The following is a 15,662-nucleotide window of genomic DNA, read 5'->3' as shown; positions in this document are numbered from 1 at the left end:
GGCCTTTCCGAAATTTTTAACACTGTTATTTATTACATACAATGCATAGTTATTACACACACATTTTTAGCAGCTTGTAGAGTACAGCGTGACACCTGTCGAGTGAATGAACGTGATTTGTATTAACCGGAGGAATAACATTTATGATGCCCTCTTCATTTACAGAACGAACATTGATGTGTCGTGCGAGGAATGTAACATAAAATATAAGAGATTTGATCAATGTACAAGAATAATGATTGGAGCATTTTGAAAAGAATATTTTTATCATATAATTGGTGGACAATAACGATTGTACGAAACAACATACTTTATTATAACAAGAGATTGTATTACTGTAGACACCATATTTATTGCTAGATGTTGCATGCGGTGCAAAATACGAATTTTATCGTGTTGCATTAGGATCGTCGTTTTTAACACTAAACGTACCACCACCGGTCAAATGACCGGTTCTAGGTTTTTTATTTGACAATTTTTGATATTATAAAGATGCTTTCACGCATTGCAATAAGAACCGCGCAAAGTCTAAATAAATTAAATCTTGTCATTTTTATAAGGCAACATGTACCTGCTACATTTATAGCTCGGTACGTTTAGTGTTAAGGCAAGGCTCTGAAACGTCGGATTTGAGTTCCTCCAGCCGATGAATCTTTGATATCCTGCCATTTTGTATCGTTAGTGTAACACTCATCAATTCGCAAACCTCTAGAATCACTGTTCAACCGTCTTATTTTGACAATACAAATTCTGATCAGGCTCCGGTCACATATTTCGCAACAGCGTGTCCCTAAAGCACGAGTACAGCTCAGTTTCTCTTTGAAATAATAATCTCAGCCGACTTGTTACATTACAAATTGCCGTTATAAATTGCCGTCGCTTTTTAGACAATTAATCACCGGTCTTAATCGCCGGCTGAAAGTGTACGATTGCGTCGACCAGGCCGAACGTAATGCCGATAACAAGCAACATTTCGAGTCGCATTCTTCGCCGTTCTTCGGCAAAACTTTCCAGAACCGCGTCCGAATGAAAGAGGCGAAGCGTGCCACAGATTTTCGATCGCGACGCGGAAAGACTGGTTGACAGGGTTCTCACGTTCGTCGCAGATATTCGCACGAATCATTTGCATAGTTTTCCCCCGTATTCGCGACGGCTGTGCCGATTCGTTGTTCAATACACGTGGCCGGGTTCCATAGTCAGCGAAGAATGAATTCAGTTCGTCGAGTGGAAAGAGAAACAGACAGGCGACGATGGGGGGAAAAAAAGAAAGAGAGGAAATTTTATTGGCGAAGATGAGGAAAGCAGGAACGGAGGAAAGAGCCGGGCCGCGCGACCTCGACGTTTATTTCTCGCCGCCGGAAATTTATCGTCGCCCTTTTATTTCTCCGCCTCTGGAACGCTCTCTTGCCCCTAGCAACAACCCTGCTTAGTAATTACAAACTCGAGGTGGAGCGATTCGTGGGAGCGAGAGAGAGAGAGAGAGAGAGGGAGAGAGAGAGGGAGAGGAAGAGTCTGTCTGCAGAGACCCTCTCTTTCATCCACGTCATTCGAAAAGTCCTCGTCGCAACATCGATATCGACTTGGTAACGTCTGTTTGCGATAACCTTCCCCGCGTTATCCTTTCACAGCTGCATGTCGTTCCGCTGCAACAACTTGTTTTCGGCTGTAAATTATTTTTCTCGAATTTCACACGTTCATTAGCCTTGTTACAACGAGTCGGACCCGTGTCGACGATTTTAAACGAGCTCGAAAAATTATGAACGTTACCACTTTCTTTTTAGACCAATTGCAATTGCATTCTTCTGTAATCACAGAAAGAATGTAAATTTTCGTCTCACTTCTGTGACATTTTTACAGATAAAGACGTTCTAATCAATGGTACAATGGTTCTAAAATGGTACGGCGGTGTTTTTATGCAAAATAAAAATTGTTTGCATTTATTACAAAATACAGGAGCCATATAGACATTCTATTCCCTTTCTTAACCATTTTGGAAACTATTCAACGGTATTTTTAAATTTTTCCAATATTTTAACTCTTTTGAATTTGATCTACTCAGTTTGCTCATAAAACCCTGATATAATTTGTACATCTGTTGCTGTACAGTATTAATTCGTACAATCGAAAATTCACTAACAAAGTACAGTGATTTCTCTATATATGTCGCCTGGATGATAAACGTCGTGGAATTATCCCCACTACCGCGGGGTGTACCCCGTGAGGGGCTGCGAGGGTATTCACTGTACGGTTAGATATATGTATAGTACATTGTTGCTCACTGCGCCCCACGGTGATAATTTAATGGCAACTGCCATGAATAATTTCAGTTCTGGATTCGATATGTCCTTTTATCGATTAAATCGCGGCGACGTTTGAGGCCACGACAAGGTCTGAATGGTTCAGCGTATCCGATCAGCATATTTCCTCACGATAAACTTTCGCTACGTACATACGTCAACGCATAAGTTGATACTTCGACATTGAAATAATATTATCATGGAAATATTGAAACCTCCGATTCGTCGTTGCCGGGTGAAAAAATAACCGCGAGCATGAAAACGACATTAAGTGCTGAATAATCGGTCGGAAAGGTCGAACAAATGGAAACGGTTGAAGCGAGAGATCTTGACCTATGGTCGGACGGTAATGAATCTCCCAAATTAGCGTTTTTCGAGCTTCCAATGAACTGCCGCAACGAGTAGGGGTGGCGCGAGGGAAAATGTGAACTGAAATCGCCGGGGCTGACCTAGTTCGCAAGTGATGACGTCGACTGGTCCATTCACCTTGCATTTCTTTCAGATCCAACGTGCTAACTCCTCTTGCCAATGAGAATTCGATAATGGCCGCTGTGACACATCGATCATGCGATTCCCTCGTTTTGTCTTCCTTATAAAACAAAAGAAACGATAGGTGCCGACAAAAGAGACCAGTGTCTAGCTTTCGCTAAAAGAAAATAAATTCGATGTACTTCAGACATAATATTGTATAAAATCATCTTTTTCCAGATCAGCATGATTTTATAATATCGCGGAGGAAGGGTATAATTTATGCCAACGAGAAGGCAATAAATTTTCTTTTCACTAATCTTTATTAAATTAAAGCATATCAAAATAAACTTGTTAAAAATTACGATAGGCTTCCTCTTTTAACAACTTTCCAACTAATATTTATCGACCGAACACTCGGTATCTATAAATATAAGATCGTTCTTCTCCTATTGTTTCTGCTGTTGATTAATTTTTTACAGTGTTGGAACACAGAAATTTCCAAAGGTTCAACGAAATATAAATTCTCAATATTTATTGCGCCCGAGCTCGGTTCATTTATGGCTGCGAGGTGCACGGTAAAAGACGAACAGAGACTACGGTGACCTATTTAGAGGACAGCACTGTCGGCAGATTCATTCATGCCGCGATCCTTTTGTGAACGATGAGGCGATCCGCTCGACAGTAAATCCCACAATGAAATATCGTGTGTACACAACGCTAAATGGGATCACCATTATGAAATCTTTCGCAGGCTTTTCCATCGAGACTCGCGAGCTTCCTAATTGAAAAAGGACAAAAGTTGAAGACATACGTACTCTGGAGGACATGTGTCAGTTTCGATAAAATATGAGGGGAACAATTATTAGGGGGACCCATAAGTAATCAATTATTTTGAAATCTAAAACAAACTTTGTAGTAAATTCAAGTTATTATTTCTTAATTTATTATATAATCTCCATCATTGTCAAGGACAGTTTGCCATCTGTCCTGCAAATTTTCAATCCCCCTCTTATAGAAATCCAGGGTTCGTCAAGCAAAATATGACTCAAGGTGCCTCCTTACATCTTCTACAGAAGTGAATATTTTATTTCTTAAATAATGCTCCAGAGATCTGAAAAGATGATAGTCAGACGGAGCAATATCCGGTGAGTACGGGGGGCGCAGTAAAACTTCCCTTTGCAATTCTTTGATTTTTTCCTGTGTGAGTTTCGCTGTATGGGGCCGGGCATTGTCAATTTGCAGTATTACACCTTTTCTCTGGACTAAAGATGCCCTCTTTTTCAATAGTTGTGAATACAGCCGTTGTAATTGCTGACAATACAACTCAGCAGTAACTGTTTCTCCAGGTTTCAACAACTCAAAGTGAATTATGCCACGACAGTCCCACCAAATGCTCAGTAACACCTTTCTAAGTGATAAGCTAGGTGTAGGGGTTGATATTGCGGTTTGATTTGCAGGAAGCCATTGCTTGGAACGCTTTATGTTATCATAAAGAATCCATTTTTCATCTCCGGTGACGATTCTGCTAAGAAATGGATCTCTACGAAATCTGGATAGCAATGAAGTGCAAATTGATCGACGAATATTCTTGTTGGTCTCAGATAATTGATGCGGTACCCATATTCCTTGCCTATATGCCTTTCCCGTTTCGTGTAGGTGCCTTTGTATAGTTGACCATGTGGACCCAAGGCTTCTCGATAATTCTTGTATACTTAATTTTGGATCAGCTTCCGCTAGAGATTTGAGGGTGTCATTATCAAATTCAACTTTCCACTTCAAGGCCTGTCAGAGAGATCATAATCACCAGAAGCAAACCTTCTGAATCAACGTTGACACTTGTTGACCTTCGATACATCTCCATAAAAATCGAAAATTTTCTTTGTTGTTACCGTCGCATTAATGACATAGAAATGGAGCTAGAAACTGTACACGTCGACATAAAAATATTACAAAATTCGGAAATAGCATTTCAGCAACGTCCCCGTCGTTCACCTTTCTCGTCCTCGGCCTATGCGCCCTTTACAACCCGTATCAACGTCAGCGCCAACGACAAACGACGCGGCCCGGGTTATCGGGTTTACGAAACCATCGGTATTTTCGAAAATTCGATTTTCCGTAAACGCTTGATTGCGCTGCGCGGGTACCGTGACAAGCAACCCCGGCTTTGACGGAGGACCACCGCACGGGTGCAAGCAGAGAGAGAGAGAGAGAAAGGGAGACAGAGAGAGACACGGAAATTCTATGGCGACCCAGTTCGCGAATAGTGACGTCGATGAGACCATTCAACTAGCAGTTTACCCAGGAACACCGTGCCGCCGCGACGAAACTGGGTCATCCACGTATAATGCATCCCTTTCAGCATCCTTCGCTGCTGTAAAAATAGAGTCTCGGATGGCCAAACACAATCGCCTTGATAAAAACACGCGTATTCCTACGAATCAGTTTCCATTTACCTCGCGCCTCTCTATCGATGTGTTTACTATCGGTCTCGTCGGATACCTGCACACACACGCTCGCACACGCGCGCGCAGGTGAAGTATACTTCGACCGAGCTGATTGAACGATTCATTGCTGAACTATAGAAGCAGGTTCAGGAATGTGTACAAAGATTGATGCGTAAGGATCTGAATGGGTCTAGCCATGGTTGTCACGAAATCGTCGAAAGCATCTGCCTTTGAAAAAAACAGAATTGCTCCTAATGCAACGGCAGAAATTCAAAGTAATCACCGGTAACTATTTACAACTGTGGTTCACGTGGTGCTAATAATGGGACAATTTTTTCCTGCTGAAAAATGGTCCTAGAAGCGAAAGTACCCTTGTACTTTCAATTATCTATACAGTGAATTCTCGATATACATATGCCAACAACACGGGTCTTGTCAGCGACGTGTATCGTGCAGGAGATATACCCGAGCTTCTCGAGCTTGTATGCATTCCTCGGTAGTGGGGATAATTCCGCGGCGTTTGTCAGCCAGGCCTTGGCGACATATATAGAGAAATCACTGTAGTGCGAAAAGATGAAACTAGGTGAAAATTAGGTATCAATTTTGAAAAAAAATCTTACTGAGTTCTCATATCTTTATGTCTATCCTAGTAAAATATTGAAAATCCAGAGTGCAATAGAATTTACAAACTCGTTTGTTACATTTTTATACTTCCATAAATATAATATTCACTGAAAAATTGTATGAACTCTAGTTATTTTAATTTTAAGTTAGGCTAGTTTTTTATATTCGTTTTTACATAAAGTATATTTTATTATGTTTTTGTAGTTCCATGAATATGCGGTGAAAAATGATATGTCGTTCTTTGTTTTTCGATAAAACGTGTTATTTTATTATATTTTGTTTCATTCTATATGTAACAAATAAACTGTACATTTTTGAAGTCGGTAGCTATAAATATTTGGTTATTGTTCAAATTACATTATAGAAAGTAAAAAGTCGTGAAAAGCCAAAAACCAGCGTGCCAGAATTTCTGGAACTCGAAAATCGGTTTTTTTCGGTACGAACTCCAGCGAGCAGCGCGCATAAATTGAAAAAGAAGGAAGTAAATAATTGCGCACAGAATGCGCTCTGTCGTGAAAGTAATGCTCGGCCGGTCTCCATTCATGCAGTTTCATCATTCTCATTAGGAGCTCGCGTAACATGGTAACGGTTGATCCATAATTTTCAAGATTCCCGCTGCTACATCTTTCGTACGTAATTTCGTAGTTAAGAAACGTGGAAATTTTCCACGCTCCATTTCGCAACCTTTCATAAAATACAAACGTGCATCCACACCGAATGTCTCGATTGGTGATATAACTTCGTCTCGTGACCCGTGCATCCGAAGCGTACAGATCACTGTTGTTAAGCAAAACAACCTCCGGTTATTGCGTAAATCGTTTTTTTCCGACGAATTTATTTCGTCACGTTTTTATCGCTCCACCGATAATCGTGCAAACTCATACATTTTTTCGTAACGAAATTCATCCGAACTCCTTATGTTATGAATTCTGTCACCTTTAGTTTTATTCATGATTCTGTCTCACGAATGATATTTATTGTATTACAATAATATGTTATTGTAATATAAATTATCACATTACATTATGTATTTGTACTTATTTTATTAATTTATGTATTTATTATATGTATTTGATATTTTCACTTTCCACGATCTGGTAAACATTAACATTCTAATGCATATTATGTGCCCGTAAAAAATTCATTTTGATCATTTGTGTTCGTGTAATTTGTTGTTTTTTTTCATTTCATTTGACAAATAACCTAATTCACGTTTGAGAAAGTACGTATCCGTGCTATAATGATAATATAAAAGCAAAAAGGGTCGATAAGCAAACAATTTACAATTTTGAGATTGAAGGAATATAAAAAAAAATATAATCAAGTATAACAATATAGCTTTATAGGAAGACAAAAGTGAGTCAGGTGGTCTCAACAGTAAAGAACTATTTTTGTAATATTTCAAATTGAATAAAAAGATCCAAGCATAATACTTTTAACAAAAATCGGTACTTTTCTAACCGACAAAATTAGAAAGTCGATCGTGACATTGCTGTTTACTTAATTGTACTCGCCACCATTAAAAATTAACTAATTTCGTCATTCATTTGAAAATGTAATTAATTTCAACGGCGTCATTTTTACAAGGCAACGCTTACCAGCGACGTTTAGTGTTGGAGTACGTTCAGAGCAACGTGTGACAGATTAAAAAAGAAACTGTGACTTTTTTTTTCATTGCAGACGATGATTCAGGTTCACGACAAGAGCAACGGCCTATGACACGTAACATCGCGATGCAAGGCTACCAACCACGTGGTGAAGCAATCTTTAAAGCGTGTATCTCATCAACAAGGTGAATCACGAGAATTTTAGAACCTATTATCGAGGAGATGATACTGGTTAACATTGAATAACCTTGCGCCACGGGTCATTCAACTCTTTCTCCGAGCGGCTATCATCTCGTAGATTCGAACGCCTAAGAGTTCATTCAAAATTTACATATATGTATGACAATTAACGGTTCACGGATCTGGGAACAATTTTTCAGGCGGCAATACCCCAATTAGCATGTTCCGATCCATCATGATTTCTACGATATCCTGACTTTGAATAACATTTTTTTTAACATTTTTGTGAATTCTTTTCAAGAGAACTATTAACAGTTTTGCACACACATATATAGGTACTTGAGGTACGTACATCATTTTTTTTAAGTAAATACAATAAAAATTACAAGAGACATATTTTTTTATGTACGTTTTCATTCAGTTTAAAAATAATGACTGTTGCCATGATTCCGGGACTTCTGCTGAACGGAAACAAAAAATGAGGAAGCATATTTTAATCAGTATGAATCTGGTCTAAATCAAAATCAAATGAAAATCTTGATTACTTGCACTATGGCGGTATTTACAGTACAACATTAAACATTTTCCGAATTGAAACGAAACTTTTTGTACACAGTCACGAGAACACTTGTACTCGAAGAGAATGCGAAACAGTTGATTTTTCCTCCAAGTTTCAAAATCAGAATATAACTTTAAAACGTTCTGCGATGCCGGATGTAGCAAGAGGAAAACTAATTTTCTATTAAAATGTGCTAATCAGATCAAAAATGTTTGCATTGGAGCAATTACGACCGAACGTCGGGAGTCTGATGAAAAATAGAACTAAAGTTCTTTTATTAATAGTAACGGTGGATTAAAAATAATCCGGGAGCTCGATTAATTGAGCGTTGCTTAACTAAGAGATAGACGGTTCAAATTAAGATCCAACAGATAATAATCGAGATCCAGGAAGAAATTATGGAAAACATGCTTGAAAAGCAAGAACAGAATGTTTATAGACAGTGTCGCGAACATATATTTAGGGTAAGGTTAAAAGAGGATAAAAGATTATTAAACAAGATATTTTTTTTTAAACTTTGGTGCTTCTCGAGAGATGTACGACATCATATTTTCACATCACATTTTTATGGCCGTATAACTTATGCTGGATCAAACTCGCTCATAATGTCACATACTATGCTGTTTTATGGTACATCTTAATGTCGTCGGCAAACCGTCTAACATTAGTTTTCACGTTCACGGGTTCTAATATTTTTAATTTACGATTACTGAGATTGTAAAAGATGAGGAATTGTTTTTTGGGTATGCATTATAAAAAAATAGAATTAAAGTTTGGATAGACACGTCCCTGTTATTTCTATAAAAATAGCCGTTATAATGTAAAATAGCCGTTCTTTTTTTGTGGTCTATGAACTTAGTGTTAAATCCATTGACGTATATGACTCGCTATACAGTGAATTTTCCATATATGGTATAGCCAGCGACATATGGTATATCATCCAGGAGATACATATACACGAGCTGTGTTATGTTTACACTCCTCTGCGTCCAAGGCCATTCGACCTTCGAGGCTCCTCACGGGGTACACCCCACGGTAGTGGGGATAATTCCGTGACGTTTATCACCTAGGCCTTGGCGACATGTATAGAGAAATCTCTGTAGTTCTATAACGTGACGTTACTGTTAATTATATTGTATGCATGAATTGTATGTTAATTATGTCTCGCAGTTGATACGGCCACGAAAAAATAAACGATAAATAAATCAAATAAATGGTAAACTATTGGGGGTTGTTTGTCGGGTTTGTCCCCGTAGAAGTTATCATTTCGAATGATTCGAGCGCGTGGACGTATGCTCAGCTGGAACAAGAATTCCAGCAGGTCAGAGAGAGAGAGAGAGAGAGAGAGAGAGAGAGAGAGAGAGGCTCGTAAAGAATTTCAGCAGATCGTATATCCGCGAGTTTTACTCACGGCCGCGTGCGATCTGTAAAAGGGAGAAACACACCGGTTCGTCCTTTGAGAATCTCCTGAAGCTCTGGTAAGCCGGAAATGCATGACCCCTTTCCTTTTTCCTGCGGAAAAGGGGTCCGAAGGACGAGGGTTACAAGAATAGAAGCCAAACATTCGTTCGCATCCCGTTTCTCGAACCCGAGCACTGTCGTCCCACCGTACGTCGTCAACGGACTTTTCCGAATTCGAAAGTTTCACGCGGAACGTTTGCACTCAAAATAAATCTGCAACTTTGATTGATGTTTTTCCGGGCCACGAATGAATTTGTAATATGTTTAGCGCGTTCACGGTCCGGAAGTATTTCATTTTCATATAAAAATAGGATTTTTATGTAATTCTCGGAATATGTATAATTCATACAGATCTACAAATCGTACTTTCTAAATTATCAATGTAAGTCCACGTAAAAAAGTTGCAAAATACAACTTTCAGTATTTTCTCTGCAATTTCGACCAATTGAAATTTTTCGAAAAAATTTTTTTCACTTTATGTAGCAAACCAAATGTGCTAACTTTTAAAAAAAAATCCAAGTCGTATGGTTCAATATTGACAAAATTATGCGATTTTTAAGAGGGTCCGAATATTAGTGGGAGTCACGCTCGCGATATCGTACGACGAGAGACCCTGAAAACAATTGTTCGAACGTGGCGCAGATATGCGTGTGTTACGTGCGAGTGAACAAAGGAGACTGGTTCGAATGAATCAGAAGAAGACTCGAACGGCGCGTCATATCCGGATGCGCAGCCGACACCTGCCTCCTTCTCAATGATTAATTCGTAGCTAAGCCCACGCGTCTTCCTGCCTCTTTTCCTTTTCCTTTCCACTTCCGTCTGGCCGACATCTGGCTCCGCGCGATTTTTCTATTCACCGTTTTACACACGTCTCAGCCTCCGACCGCCCCGCACACGCGTTTCCTCGCGTTTATGCGTGCGCGATACAACACCGAGCCCGGGATCAAGCGGGCGCTATCTATTCTTATCGCGCGCGCCCGAGACCACAATTGAATGGAAAACAGTTGCATAAGTTTCTCACGCGAACCTGAAACACCGTTTACCAAGCGCGAGTAGTTTTCCGTTGTAAATAAAACAGAGCCTGTTCTATTTTTTTTTTTTTTTTTTACGGTTCCCGTTATGTATCGTACAAACTGCTAATAAAAGCGACGAGACGGTACCGGCGTTGATCGATATCGGTTAAACGGAATTTTTTTTTTTTTTTAGAGCCTCGATCGTTTTCTCTTCCGTGGAACGATTAAAAATGTATTGCTCGTTCTAAAGATAATTTTTATACCTACGCTGTTCCGGTGGTCGACGTTTCTTCGTTTTCTTCGTTCGAGGAGTGTATGTCTCCTGGACGATAAATGACGGTAACAAGACCCGTGTTGTTGATATACAGGGTGGTCCACGCAACTTGCACACCTATATAACTTCCAAAGGATGCGTTGCACGAAAAAGTTTTGTATACAGAAGTTGCATGGTCTAAAGGGGTAAACAATTTAGTGTATTTATTTTTTTACAGGTGGACGGGTTTCGGAGATTTGAAGGTCGACTTTGTTTTTTTAAATGAAATACTATATTTTGTATACCAAAATATGGAAGAATGTCGAATTCTGAGTAAAAAAGTATTGACCTTCATTAGCCCTAAACCTAATAATTAACGAGTAATTTCAGTTTATTTCCTGAAAATTTTCTTCGCGTAATATCAGGCTAGAAATTCAACCTTATCATAGATTTCCGCAGGGAAATTATGATAGAGAATATTTCTTCTTGGCGCGGTTTCTTTTATGTGGTCCCTATCTACCGCACAAAAACAGGTTTCACTGTACACAGTCTTTTCTAAACAATTTTTTGATCGCGTCGTACGGGGATTTACAAAGTTTAATCCGTGGCGGGTGTGATTATATTATTAAATTTCGGTGGTTTCATATAAAAAAAAAATTCCGTTTGACCGACGTATAGCAACACCTTCAAATTTCAACACCTTCCCAGAGGTGATGAATGACAAAGAGGTTCTAATCACTGTGACCGTGAAATAAATCGCAACGCGTTGACGTCGTATTGAGCGAAACGTAGAAAAAATGCTAATCACAGGAACGCGTTCGGCCGTTGTATCGGAACCGTGTTATCGGAACGTTGTAACAGAGGGGGGGGGGGTCGACTGTATAAATATTTTGCGAAATCAGTTTCCGCCGGCTGGCTCCGCAAGGGCGTCTCGTATCGGGCAAGATGGCGTCCCGCGGCGTCTAGAGGTTGCATGAATCGGCCGTTCGTTGAAAGGGGTTGGCGTATGTTCTCCCCCGAACACAGTATCGTTTCCACGATCCGATCGCGGAGTGGGGTTGGCGTTGGCCCGGTGACCCAGTTTATCCCCGGGGGTTGAATGAACGGCACTGAACGCGATGACGTCATTCCCGACCTCATTTCCGGTTCCCGGTACAGCCAGCTATCCCGGCTCCGTCCCGTTGACCCGAAATTTCTCGTGAATCGAAGGACGCTCGTTCATCCCGAGCCATTCTAGCAAACCATGAATGAATTTTCCGCATATACGTCGTAACGCCACAAAAAATCCATTTCCCGTTCGAAGAAGCCTGCCGGTATCACCTGCCGATACTGTGTGCACCTGCGGTTACCTGTTACGTGATCATCACCGGTCAGTAATACCAGCTGTTTTTTTTTCTTTTTTTTTTTCTTTTCATTCGAACCGTAGCAATTAGAGCGACGGCCGGACGATCCTGCTGGAACCTAGGGGATGAATCGCGACTACCCCGTAATTGTCAGATATTTGTAGTCTATTACTGACACTGAAATTAAAATATTTGGAGAGAAAATTCAGGTTCTCCATTGAGAAAGATAGGTCGACCTGTCCCGTGGATGAATACTTATGCTACTTTGTATGATGTTTCTTCTTTCAGATATAATTTCGTGACGTCACACATTTTTACGTGAAGCCACGAGGGCAAGTTATGATTATTATTACAGAATATTTTTGTCAATGAATCGTCCACAATGGGTTAAGGATTACTAGTGTATGGCATAGTTCGAAGTGGAGAAAAGGTTCCAATTATTATGCAAGATTAGAATATTCAGGTAACAACTAATTATTTAATTACTTATATATATCTTGATAATCAAGTTTCTGAGGAATTGTGTTCATTAAATCGAGGTGATTAATAATTGATACGTTTCTTAGAGTTAGTTTATGTTTTAAATGTACTTGAGTTTCACACGTTTATTTATCAAAAGTAAAAATATGTTAAAGAGTATAATACAATATAAACGGGAACATATTACATTGATTACGTTAAAACGTATCAAATTTCCCCCTCGTGAGGTAAGTTGACACCATTCGTCCGAAATATTGACATATTTACGAAGCGTGTTGCTACGTATATTGTTTTAATTCGGCCTTCAATATTGTCCGGTTTTGTCTGTTTTATACAATTTTGGACCATTTTCCTCTAAAAATCCAACAGAACGTAATCAAGGCTAATTAATATATTGCATTAGCGTGTCCTAGAAAGAGAGATATCAATTAACTTCAATTAAATAAGTTTACAGGGAAAAGTGGAACATATAAATGATTTAGTAAACGAGATATCTTTAAATGACCCAATATGACATCGAACTAGTTCAAAGTATAATGCAACATATTTACCCGACCTTAACACTAAACCTACTAAGCATTAACAATGTCTGATAAATATTTCCTTGTAAAATTGGCAACCCTAAATTTATTGAGATTGTTCGTAATTTTCAATGTAATAAATGCTTGGTCAAGGAAATTGATTCTACTGTTTTCTATAAATGAATTTTTATAGTTCCAATAATTGTCAAATATAAAACTGGGCATTTTCACCGTGGTAGGTTTAGTGTTAACTACTAGGGGGCTCAAAATGACCCATTTCGAATTGAACATTTCACTATTACTGAAAAATTAAAGTGTTTCTGTGACAATTTATTTCGTAGATTGTTCCGTTCACACGCGTCCCAATAACCAATTAAAATCTAAATAAAATAGAATAAAATAAAACCAAATTCAGTGATCTTTCGACGCGTTCGTTGTTAAATGCCAACGTGAATATTTTACCTTTTTACCACGTAGAATTGATACAATTGAATGATAAGAGCACATGCTCGTACACGTGCCATCTGTCACATTAGAAGGTTACCAAACACCTTGTTATGTCTCTCTGGTTGAGCAACGTATACCCCGTGTCAAAAAACTCCTCATTGCAGAGAAGCCTATCCATTCACATTCGTGGAGCTAGTTTCGTCATTTCTGTACTATGTGTACTAAATTACTATACGTTGCTTAAAATTGCCGTCTCCCATTGATATATTTATCTCTTTGTACTTCACCGCGACACGTGTATGTATTATGCACAAACATCCAAATCCATCTTCGCGTTTCAACATTGAAATAAAACACAAATTATTTGCGATTTGTTCGATTCAAAGTAAAGTCTATTTCGTGGCTGTAGACTGTGGACTTTTATGGGAAAAATTACACAACGATCAGCGAATAATAATTTTCCTCCAAAGCTTTAAGAGTCTCGATACCGTTTCACGATTTCGGCAAAAAATTTCATTACGTTTCTGAGCTCTCTTTCGAGCGCAGTTAAAAAGCTCCAGGGGTGTTTGTCACGGGTATCGGTTGCAGCGCTCGCACCTCGCCGATTTGCCACGGTTCGTCCGATCTCGTAAATTTTCGGGAGACGCCTCCCGTTTCCGAAAATCCGTTTTCCGAGAAACGACAGCACCGTGACGGACAGAACCGTCCGCCGGGATGGAAGCATGGAAGCTCTTTCGCCGGTTTTTCCACGCCGGTGATTTGTGGGCATCGGTGTGTATACCTGAGACGACACCCGAACCACTTCGGGAATGAAAGACGGTCCAGCAGGTAGACGGCCGCGATTCATGGTGTAAATTTCACTGGACAATCGGCTTCGTTAACGGCCGAAGCCTCAGATACCTGTCCCTTGACGCTAACACCCTCATGGGCACCAACAAGCCAGGGCTGTAGCAACGAATAGCCTCCTAGTGGCGCTTTTAACAATAGGTTTACCGGACCCGTCAGAATGACGGGTTCTAATATTTTTAATTTACGATTATTGAGATTGTGGAGATCCGTCTACGTGGAATTACTCAAGAAATTTATTTTTCTAGGTATAAATTATTTAACAAAATAATCGTAATGTAAAACAGTAATAGTAATGTACAATACTCAGTTTTAGTGCCCCGTAAACCTAGTGTCAACGCGAGAGAAGAATTCGTTTCCATTTTTCGACGTCATACGGTTAATTATCGAGGTTGAAAAAATTATTTCACGACAGACCAGTCCTTCCTGAATGAACCGAAAAAAAAGTTAGCTCAATCGGACACACTTCTCCCGAGATAAAAATTCGCAAGCGAAGCCCGTCTTCGCCCACAAATTGCGAACTTCGAAGGCCTGTAATTTTCAAAAAAATTCTAAACGGGCCAAACGATGACTTAAACCCCCTCCTAATTTCGCACGGACTGCAACATATTTCATTTAGAACAAAATCGCCGACGGTGACGTCGAAGAGTGATCGATTTGCCGTGGAAATGACCCCTCGGCAAGAGGTTCCGTTCAATCTCACCGGGACAATTGTAAATCTTTCGATGGAAAGTGATCCTCGAGGACAAAGGGCATCCTATTACAATACAAACCGTCTCTCAGAGGCGTCACTTTGAAAGTGAGACCCTTCGAAATGATGAGTTCCGACGACTATTCGCGCCTTTCTTCTACGGATCCATTTTTCACTTGGAACTTTTTCTCCCGAACTCGGAGACATTATGGTCAACGAGGTATGAATAGGAGAGGTGTCTCTCGGTCCGCGTTACTAAATAATAGAGAATACTATGAATTAAATTGAATAAAAGTAATCAAACACAAGAGTTATTGAATCAAGGAGAAAATTAACGGTTTATTAAAGACGACTGTGAATTGACTGGTTCTGTGAACCAGACCGACGAATTAACTCGTCGCTTGAAGCACAATTTGAATTCCCAG

The 15,662-nt window shown here is 39.6% G+C and overlaps 1 long non-coding RNA gene across 3 annotated transcripts in view; it reads left to right on the top strand.

The window, feature by feature from the left end:
- LOC143353327 (uncharacterized) overlaps positions 1-7,927 on the top strand; it is a 41,376-nt gene extending 33,449 nt beyond the window's left edge. For 2 of the 3 annotated variants that reach the window (XR_013082110.1, XR_013082109.1), the window contains exon 2: positions 7,517-7,927. This is a non-coding gene — a long non-coding RNA (uncharacterized LOC143353327). Of the gene's footprint in view, positions 1-5,373; positions 5,488-7,516 lie in introns of those variants that run through there. The other variant, XR_013082108.1, reaches the window with a different exon arrangement.
- Positions 7,928-15,662: the final 7,735 nt, after the last annotated feature.

This window comes from Halictus rubicundus, chromosome 4, assembly GCF_050948215.1.
Source record: "Halictus rubicundus isolate RS-2024b chromosome 4, iyHalRubi1_principal, whole genome shotgun sequence".
Lineage (NCBI taxonomy): Eukaryota > Metazoa > Arthropoda > Insecta > Hymenoptera > Halictidae > Halictus > Halictus rubicundus.
This window is presented reverse-complemented; position numbering and strand designations above follow the sequence as displayed.